This window comes from Mustelus asterias, chromosome 19 (assembly GCF_964213995.1).
Source record: "Mustelus asterias chromosome 19, sMusAst1.hap1.1, whole genome shotgun sequence".
Classification (NCBI taxonomy): Eukaryota; Metazoa; Chordata; class Chondrichthyes; order Carcharhiniformes; family Triakidae; genus Mustelus; species Mustelus asterias.
In genome coordinates, this window is record NC_135819.1 from 34,438,093 (window position 1) to 34,449,049 (window position 10,957).

Below are 10,957 nucleotides of genomic sequence, written 5' to 3' on the forward strand. Positions count from 1 at the left end.
GGATTGAATTTAGGAGTCGTAGCGTTATGTTGCAACTGTACACAACTCTGGTGCGGCCGCACTTGGAGTACTGTGTGCAGTTCTGGTCCCCACATTACAGGAAGGATGTGGAGGCTTTGGAGAGGGTGCAGAGGAGGTTTACCAGGATGTTGCCTGGTATGGAGGGGAGATCCTATGAGGAGAGGCTGAGGGATTTGGGATTGTTTTCGCTGGAAAGGCGGCGGCTAAGAGGGGATCTTATTGAAACATATAAGATGATTAGAGGTTTAGATAGGGTGGATAGTGATAGCCTTTTTCCTCTGATGGAGAAATCCAGCACGAGGGGGCATGGCTTTAAATTGAGGGGGGGTAGTTATAGAACCGATGTCAGGGGTAGGTTCTTTACCCAGAGGGTGGTGAGGGATTGGAATGCCCTGCCAGCATCAGTTGTAAATGCGCCTAGTTTGGGGGCGTTTAAGAGATCCGTAGATAGGTTCATGGACGAAAAGAAATTGGTTTAGGTTGGAGGGTCACAGTTTTTTTTTTTAACTGGTCGGTGCAACATCGTGGGCCGAAGGGCCTGTTCTGCGCTGTAATGTTCTATGTTCTATGTTCTATGTTCTAAGCCACTCACCATCCTGACTTGGAAATATATCACTGTTCCTTCGCAGTCGCTGGGTCAAAATCCTGGAATTCCCTCCCTAACGGCATTGTGGGTCAACCCACAGCACATGGACTGCAGCGATTCAAGAAGGCAGCTCACCACCACCTTCTCAAGGGCAACTAGGGATGGGCAATAAATCCTGGACTAGGCAGCAACACCCATGTCCCACGAATTAATTAAAAAAATATTCTTACCACAAGTGAGAATACATTTCCCCTCAACAGCAAAATAGATACGGATCAAATATTCTAACCATCATGAAAACAACTGTTTTTACAGTAAACTTAGCGTTTGTTCTAAACTGATGTGACATTTGCAGTGTAACTGTGAAAGGCTGAGAGAAGAAAATTCAACAGCAATTTTCAAAGTGGAGAAATATTTGAAAATGATAAATACACAGGGCTATGGGCAAAGAGCAGGGAGTGGGAGTTCACGGATAGCACTTTGAAGAGAACTGGACGATTCTACGATTGTACAATCAGTATAAACTGGTGCCATCAGCTAAGATGTGGAGATGCCGGCGTTGGACTGGGGTAAACACGGTAAGAGTTTTAACGACACCAGGTTAAAGTCCAACAGGTTTATTTGGTAGCAAATGCCATTAGCTTTCGGAGCGCTGCTCCTTCATCAGATAGGGTGGATAATGGAGTGGATGAGCAGATATCCACTCCATCTGACGAAGGAGCAGCGCTCCGAAAGCTAATGGCATTTGCTACCAAATAAACCTGTTGGACTTTAACCTAGTGTTGTTAAAACTCTTACCATCAGCTAATACAGTATTCACCAGTAGACACTGCCACCTACTGTCAATGTATACAAATTTACAAATTTATTCATATGACCATGTAGTTTACAGTGCAAAACTATTGTTTGTTTCTAAACTGTTGTGTTCTCAAAGTAAACAGAAATAATGCCCACTTTTCTTTAGTTATCCATGGTGTTCCCATGTATCTGTTGCCCTTGTCCTTCTAGTTGGAAGTGGTTTTGGGCTTGGAAGGTGCTGTCTAAGGATCTTTGGTGAATCTTTTTCAATTTTTGGAATATCTAAGTTTATTTAAAGTATTTTAGATAGTTTATGGGCATCTTAAGAGTTTAAAATCCTCTTACATTGAATGTCTTTGTCTTCACTCAAGTTCCTCCAAGTAAAAGGTGTTGCTATGGGAACATGAATGGGACCTAGCAATCTATGCCCACCTTTTTGTTGGATCCATGAAGGATTCTTTGTTCCAGTTCTACTTAGGTTCTCTCTTTCACCTCTTTTTCGGGTACATTGATGACAATCGATGCTGCTCTCACCCTGAACTAGAAAATTTCAACAACTTTGCTTCAAGTTGGCACAGTAGTTAGCACTGCTGCCTCACAGCACCAGGGGCCCAGGTTTGATTCCCGCTGGGGTCACTGTCTGTGCGAAGTTTGCACATTCTCCCCGTGTCTGCGTGGGTTTCCTCTGGGTGCTCCGATTTCCTCCCACAATCCGAAAGATGTGCGGGTTAGGTGCATTGGCCATGCTAAATTCTCCCTCAGGCGCCAGAGTGTGGCAACTAGGGGATTTTCACAGTAACTTCATTGCAGTGTTAATGTAAGCCTACTTGTGACTAATAAATAAACTTTATTACTTTGTGGATTTCCAATTTTTCCCTTCCGTTTGACTGCATTTCTGGTATTAATCTGTTAACCGATAACCCCTACAAGCCCACTGATTATCACAGCTAGCTGACTGCACTCCTCCCTCCCACATCTGTTCTGATTATGCCACCTTAAGCGCCAATGCTTCCAAGATGTCTTCCTTAGTCCTCAAAATAATATTCTCCTTCACCGTGGCAAACAGCATCTTGAACTATGTCCTTCCAATTCATTTCACTTCTTCCCTCCCAGAACCACTATTGGGCCGTCTACACCCTCACCTAACACCCCATCAGCTGCCACATTCTTAATGGGTCACCTTCTGCCATAAACACATCTTTCCCTCAAATCCCAACATTCCAGAGCAACCATTCACTTTACAAAATCCTGGTCCATTTTCCCACTATCTCCAGCTCCTTTTCCCATGGCTCCTTCCCTTGTTCTCACAGACAATGCAACACCCGATTCATCACTTCCTCCCTTCCTTGTCCAGCACCTCAAACTCCTTCTAAGGGATGTAAAAATTTACTTGTGTTGCTTTCAACTGAGTATACTCTATTTACTGCTCAAAATATAGTCTCTGAGGGAGACCAAACACAGATTCTGTGATAATTTTGCTTCCATTCAGTCAACATACATGGGCTTGAGATTAAAGTTTATTTATTAGCGTCACAAGTATGCTTACATTAACACTGCAATGAAGCTACTGTGGAAGTTCCCTGGTTGCCACACTCTGTCGCCTGTTCGGGTACACGGAGGGAAAATTTAGCCTGGCCAAGGGACCTAACCAGTACGTGCAGCAGACGTAAAGAAGGTAAATGGTATGTTGGCCTTCATAGCGAGAGGATTTGACTATCGGGATGGGGATGTTTTGTTGCAATTCTATAGGACATTGGTGAGGCCACACCTGGAATATTGTGTGCAGTTTTGGTGTCCTTATCTGAGGAAGAATGTCCTTGCTATAGAGGGAGTACCAGGCTGATTCCTGGGATGGCAGGTCTGTCATATGAGGAGAGACTAAGTCGGTTAGGATTATGTTCCTGGAGTTTAGAAGAGTGAAACATATAAAATTCATAGAAACATATAAAATTCTAACAGGATTGGACAGGGTAAATTCAGAAAGAATATTCCCAGCCTGCTGCACCCCTCAGTCAATGTGTCAAACTGAGAAAATAGTGAGAGAGGCCAAAAGTTTTATTGGCACGAAGCTTATTAGCATCCGATTGCCTGGATTTCCATCTCATTACGGTGGCACAGTGGTTAGTTAGCACTGCTGCCTCACAGCGCCAGGGATCCGGGTTCAATTCTGGGCTTGGGTCACTGTCCGTGTGGAGTCTGCATGTTCTCCTCATGTCAGCGTGAGTTTCCTCCTTGTGCTCCGGTTTCCTCCCACAGTCCAAAGATATGTGGGTTAGGTTGATTGGCTATGCTAAGTTGATCCTTACCATCATGGGAATTAGCAGGATAAATATTAGGTTGATTGGCTATGCCAAAATTGCCCCTTAGTGTCCTGAGATGCATAGGCTAGAGGGATTAGCGGGTAAATGTGTAGGGATATGGGGGTAGGGCCTGGGTGGGTTGTGGTCGGTGCAGTCTCGATGGGCCAGATGACCTCTTTCTGCACTGTAGGGTTTCTATGATTTCTACGATTCTATGATATGTGGGGTTACAAGAATAGGGTCTGAGTGGGATTGTTGTCAGTGCAGGCTCAATGGGCTGAATGGCCTCCTTCTGCGCGATAGGGATTCTATGAGTTTGGAACAGCTACCTCCCTCTCACCTGGATGCTTCCCACCTCTCCGGCTAGACGTTACACCGGCACGAATCATTACTCGTCTCCAGCAGTGGAGACCAGGTGCCATGGCGATGCCGGGGGGAATTGAGGGCCATTGAAGCTCCTGGGTAGTTGGGGGCATGGCAACGCAGTATCTATTGGCAGTGCCCATCTGGCAGTGCCAGTTGAGTACTAAATGTGCCAGGTGCAATGCCAAGGGGGTGGGATCTGGGTGGGGGTTGGGGCTGTAATAGAGGGGAGTTATGATTGAGGGGGGCTGTGATGGGTGCGTATTCATGGGGGGGGCCCTATGGGAGGGGTCGGGATCGCATGCAGGGGGTGTAATGCAGGAATGGATTGTGAAGGGGTTCATAACGGGGAGGGGTGGGGCATATTGGGGGTCTGCCAGGGGACCCATCGGGACGGCCCTGATGCTCCGAATCCAGCAACCCATGTCAGTGTGGGGAGAACATGCTGCCAATGAAGGGGGTGGGGGGAACCAATGTCCGGAGGGCGGGGGGCGGGGGAGGTCGTCTTCCAGGTCACCATCAGATCGGGACACCCTAGCGAAATGGCGCCCAAGTGCTCTGTAGCTAGTTTCACCAGTGTGTTTAGGTTAGCTATTGCTTTTCTCACCAGAGCTGCTGCCTGACTTGCTGAGTATTTCCAACATTACCTACTTTTATTTCAGATTACCAGCATCTCAAATATTTTGACTTTTGTTTAAATAACACTAACATACTTGTGTTATTTACCTGAAAAATGAAGTAGCTGATTGTTCTTAGACAGGAGACATCTTTATAAAGCAAAATAATGTCACGGCCTTGCAACCCAACAACTAGCTTGCATCAAGCACAATGTTCAACTTCCTCATTTCAATTAGTTTAACACAGGATCTGACATTTTAAAATTGCCTTCAATGTAAAAGAAAATGTCCAAAGGTATTTCCAACGTCCATGATAAGTTTATTTATTAGTGTCACAAGTAGGCTTTAACATTACTGTGAAAATTCCCTAGTCGGCACCTGTTCGGGTGCACTGAGGGAGAATTTAGCATGGCCAATGCACCTACTGTGGGAGGAAACCGGAACACCCAGAGGAAACCCATGCAGACACAGGGAGAACGTACAAACCTGGCACAGTCAGTGACCCAAGCTAGGAATCAAAATCGTGTCCCTGGACTGTGACGCAGCAGTGCTAACCACTGTGTCACCTCGGTTATAATGGGTACTGTCTAACCTTGTCAATGGATGTGTCAGCTCGGAGTGAACCCATATCACCCCCTCTGGTGACAGACTGTACCTACAGAGTGAGTTTACATTGCCAATGTCAATATAAATGTGGATACAGGAATGTACAAGTGAAAATTCCCAGCAAGTGTAGAAACATGAGATTTTTAATGAGTATATATATTCTCAGCTTATCCAATTGATGAAAGGGGTGAGGTAAAATGGTGGCACATGTTCATTCATGGGATTTACTTAAAGGCAACAATACAAAGGTGTGATGTATGTATTGCACCCACATGGCCTGCCAACAAATGGGGACAATTAAATGCACATGAGGGGGTGACATCTTTCAGAAGATAACACGTACATGCTAATGAATCTGTTGCCCCCAGGCTCTGACTAAGTCTTGGGAGGTAGCTCTGGATCAAAACCGATTGCAGGGGTTGAGGTTGGGAGTGATGCTTGGCTGAAGTTTGCTGGTCTGGATGTTGGGGTTGGATGGAGGATATAGGTTGGGACCAAGAGTTAATGAAACAGAAAGATTATTGCATCTATTTGAATGAGTTTGCGATCAGCGTCAGTATTTGTGATGAGTGGGAGACAGAGATAGTCTTATTAGAAATAATTTATGGAGCACCTTTCTCATCCTCCAGATGTCTCAAAGCAATTCAAAGGCAATGAATTACTTTTGAAGTGTCGTTACTATGGTTTTGTAGGCAGAACAGCCAGTACCCTCACAGACTCGACTGGCAGATGCAGTATAATGTGGATAAATGTTAGGTTATCCATTTTGGTAGCAATAATAGGAAGACAGATTATGACTTGAATGGTTATACTTTGAGAGAGGTGGATACTCATCAAGAGCTTGAAGTCCTCGTGCATCAGGTTGCTGAAAGTGCGCAAGTACAGCAGGCAGTAAAGGAGGCAAATGCTATCTTTGCCATCATAGCGAGAGGATTTGAGTATAGGAATAGGGATGTTTTGCTGCAATTCTATAGGGCATTGGTGAGGCCACACCTGAAGTATTGTGTGCAGTTTTGGTGTCCTTATCTGAGGAAGGATGTCCTTGTTATAGAGGGAGTACAGTGAAGGTTTACCAGGCTGATTTCTGGGATGGCAGGTCTGTCATATGAGAGACTAAATTGGTTAGAATTAAATTCACTGGAGTTTAGAAGAGAGGGGATATCATAGAAACTTATAAAATTCTAACAGTTAGACAAGGTAGATTCAGAAAGAATTTTCCCAATGGTGGGGGAGTCTAGAACTAGGGGTCATGGTTTGAAGATAAGGGGTAAACCTTTTGGAACTGGAGTGAGGAGAAACTTCTTCACCCAAAGGATGGTGAATGTGTGGAATTCACTACCACCAAATGTAGTTGAGGCCAAAACATTGTCTGATTTCAAGAAGAAATTAGATACAGCTCTTGGGGGGCACAGTGCTTAGCATTGCTGCCTCACAGCTCCAGGCACCCGGGTTCCATTCCTGGCTTGGGGTCACTGTCTGTGTGGAGTTTGCCCATCCTCCTCGTGTCTGCGTGGGTTTCCTCCGGGTGCTCTGGTTTCCTCCCAGTCCAAAAATGTGCAGGTTAGGTGAGTTGGCCATGCTAAATTCTCCCTTAGTGTATCCGAACAAGCGCCGGAGTGTGGCGACTAGGGGATTTTCACAGTAATTTCATTGCAGTGTGAATGTAAGACTACTTGTGACTAATAAATAAATTAACTTTACTTTAAAGGAATCTAAGGATATGGGAGGAAGCGGGGTGGGGAATCAGGATATTGAATTCGCTGATTAGCCATGATCAAGATGGATGGCGAAGCAGGCGCGAAGGGCCAACTGGCCTACTCCTGCCTCTGGTTTCTATGTTTCTAATTACCAGTCGACTCATTGGGTTGTCTAAGCAAGGAATAATGGTCAATAACGCCCAAATAACTCAGCTTTTCCCACAAAAACGTGCCATGAGATCTTTCACATCTGCAGACATGGCTTCAATTTAACATCTAGTTGGAAAGACAGGAGCTGCAGCACTTCCTCAGTACTATGTGGCAGTGGATTATGTGCTTAAACTCTGATGTGGGACTTGTACCCAGCACCTTTGAGTCAACGGCAGGGGCGCCATCACAGAACAAAGCTGAAGTTGGGTATGTCAAAACAGATCCTATTTTAAAACTAGGCGGTAAGCACATTTTCTACTTTCTGAAACCATAGAATCTTCAGGAGACTGTATAACTGAACAACTCTATTTGCCTTTACACGACTGGCAGTCTGAAGAATAGGCCTGGATGATGCGACAGGAAAATTGTTCAATAAAGCAAAGAACACACACTGAGCTCACAAAGCTCAACAGGATTTAAATCATTAAACCCCATGGCACATTACGCCACTGTTTACTGATTGATTATACTGTGCACTCAGGGTTTTGAGAGGTTCGTTTTAAAGTCCATGAGGGACTTTGTTTTTATTAGCTGTTCCTTATAACCGGGGGAAAAAATAGCAGTCACCTGGAATTCATAAGTCCTGTTTAGAAACATAGAATCCCTTCAGTGCAGACAGAGGCCATTTGGTCCATCGAGTCTGCACCGACCACAATCCCACCCAGACCCTATTCCCGTAACCCCTCATATTTACCCTGCTAATCCCCCTGACACTAGGGTTAATTTACCAAGTCCAATCAACCTAACCCGCACATCTTTGGACTATGGGAGGAAACCGGAGCACCCAGAGGAAACCCACGTAGACACGGGAAGAATGTGCAAACTCCACACAGACAGTGAGTGACCCAAGCTGGGAATTAAACCCAGGTCCCTGGCGCTGAGAGGCAGCGGTGCTAACCACTGTGCTGCCTTAATGTCTAACATCAATATGTACCTCGTTTATGGATGCGGGAACCTGAAATTGTAGAACTTCAGAAGAAATGTTTTCCAGGCAACCATCAGTGGGACACATCAGGAAAGGATGACAAATTATTGGAGAGAATTCCAGATTCCAGTGCTTCACGCCATTCCAGAATGTCAACATCCCTGAAACATCAAGCTGAGAATTCCAGGATCAATTAAATAGCCGGGGTCCTCTTAACATAGGACGCCTGGTCTGAAAACCTCGTTACCAGGAAAACCTTTTACAAAACCTGGCCCTGGTGTAAGAAAAAAGGCACGGTGGCACAGTGGTTAGCACTGCTGCCTCACAGCGCCAGGAACCAGGGTTCAATTCCGGCCTCGGGTCACTGTCTGTGTGGAGTTTGCACGTTCTCCCCGTGTTTGCATGGGTTTCCTCCAGGGGGGATGTAGGGGTTCTATGATTCTATAAAAAATGGGTGAGGAGCCATTGTTTAAATGAAGGAATTTTGGTTGAACATATAAACAACATATGAATTAGGGTAGGAGTAGGCCACTTGACCTCTCGAGCCTACAATTCAATAAGATCATGGCTGTTTTGATAGTAATCTCAACCCCAAATTCCTGCCTATCCCCAATAATCTTTCACCCCCTTGTTGATCAGGAATCTAACTCTGCCTTAAAAATATTCAAAGATTCTGCCTCCACTGCCTTTGGGGGAAGAAAATTCCAGAGACAAAGATACAAAAGTCTGATGTCACGTACCAGCCAACTCAAGAACAGCTTCTTCCCTGCTGCCGTCAGACTTTTGAATGGACCTACCCTGCATTAAGTTGATCTTTCTCTACAACCTAGCTAGGACTGTAACACTACATTCTGCATTCTCTCCTTCTCTATGAATGGTATGCTTTGTCTGTATAGCCCGCAAGAAACAACAATTTTCACTGTATGCTAATACATGTTACAACAATAAATCAATCAATCTCAGGGAAAAGGGGTCTGAACCCTGGCAGTCTGTTGGGAGGGAGATGAGGATAAGCAACCTTGTAGTAATAATGTTTCTACTTGTCTAGTGGAGGGACTGCTTTATTATTAAAGATAATGGCATGCCGCAATTTCTGATCTGGGTTCCTTCTGTTGCAAAGTTGAGCAGAGTAATTGTAGATTGGTGTTTGTAACATTGGAAAAAGCATTGCATGGTCCCTTTAAAAGGTGATGCTTCTTCTGTGCTTATAGTTTTAAAAAGTACAAGCATATAGAGTGCCCAAAATGAAACATTTGTATCGAAAGGCCAAGCAGCAGTGTTACCAAGACAACAAGCTCAGGCTTTGAATTCAGCCGTTCAATTTGAATACTTGGATACCAAGGTTCACTTAGATACCAAGAACGTATTGAATTTAAATCTGACGACTTTGGCAGCCTCGGACCAATCCTATTGTGGGAAATATTGATATGTCATTACAGGTATAAAAGAAGAGGGCAGTGGGACAAAAGGCAGACAGCAACTGTTGCCTGCCACAGCTCATAGCTCAAAGCCTCATCTAGATAGCAAAGGTACCAAAGAAGAATCAAGAGAAAGGGCCCAGAATATTCCGGAAGAGACAAAACCTGGTTGTAAGTTAGAGAGTGACTAAAATTCTATTTTTTGTTAATGAGTGGGAATTGTATTTGTTGGAACAGTATTCCATTAGAATCATGTTTTATTTGGTTTGTTAATAGTTTAGTTAATTTGTTCACTGTTAGATAAACAAATTGTTACCTGTTGATTTGAGAGAGTCAGGTAGTTATTTTGATTTAACCACTAAAAGTTGCTAAAGCAAAGAGCGCACTACTTCCCACTCACTTTTACAGATTATAGGGCGAGGTACTCCTCTTTGAGTGCTCAGGTGTTAGTTCTCAGAGGGAGGGTCAACCTCTGCTTTATAACACTTCAAAATTACAACATACACAATGGCCCCCCAGTGATAATGTGGCATTTGATAAACATAAATTACATATTGGGTATAAACCACGTTAATTTAGAAAAATAAGGCAGGGCAGCTTAAAACACAATGACCTGTAACTTTCTGGCTCCCCAGCATCGGATTTGGGGGTACCAAATGTGGGAAATGTGCTGGGGAATCCCTCTTTGAAGTTCCCATGGTTTTATCCAGCATGTCCAGAAGCGCTAACTTCTCCTGGCAATTGCGCTGGGCTGGAAAGTGATTTAAGTCACCATCTTCGGATGGTTCTGCCAATTTTACCATCATAGCTATTCTGAAAGAGTTAGAAGGAAGAAAAAACGCTTCTAACTTCAGCGTAACTATTTTAAAGGCTCAGATTGAACCCCGGACAGTACACCGCCACTCTGCAGGAAAGCCCCACACCATCCCTACCCCTGCTCCCCTCTGGCCCAAGCTCTCCCCACCACCGGCCAGGCCAGACACCGCACCACCACCACCCTCCTCCCACCCACTGTTGTCTGCCCCCTTTGCTAAGCTTCATTTACACCACACTGCTGCAGTCAGGGGCACGCTTTACTGCTCCTGTCTCACCCAGCCTGGGTGGGGAAGGTCGGGTGACAGAGGGGATTTGCAATTCGAGCAGAGGCATGTCCCTCCAGAGTGACAATCCACCACGGAGGACTGCCACTCTGAGCAAGTTAAGGGCCAACGACATTTTAACATGAGACAAACGGCTAGTCAGAAAAACTGATTACGAACAAAAGAAATGACAAGTTTCACTTGTCCCCTATAAATGTCTAGATATTAAAGGCAAATTGAGTTTGATAGCGAAGCACTTTCGGATGTTTTAATAATTTATAGGCCTCTCTATAAATACAAGTTGTTGCTGCTGGTGTAATGCAATTTATAAAAAACT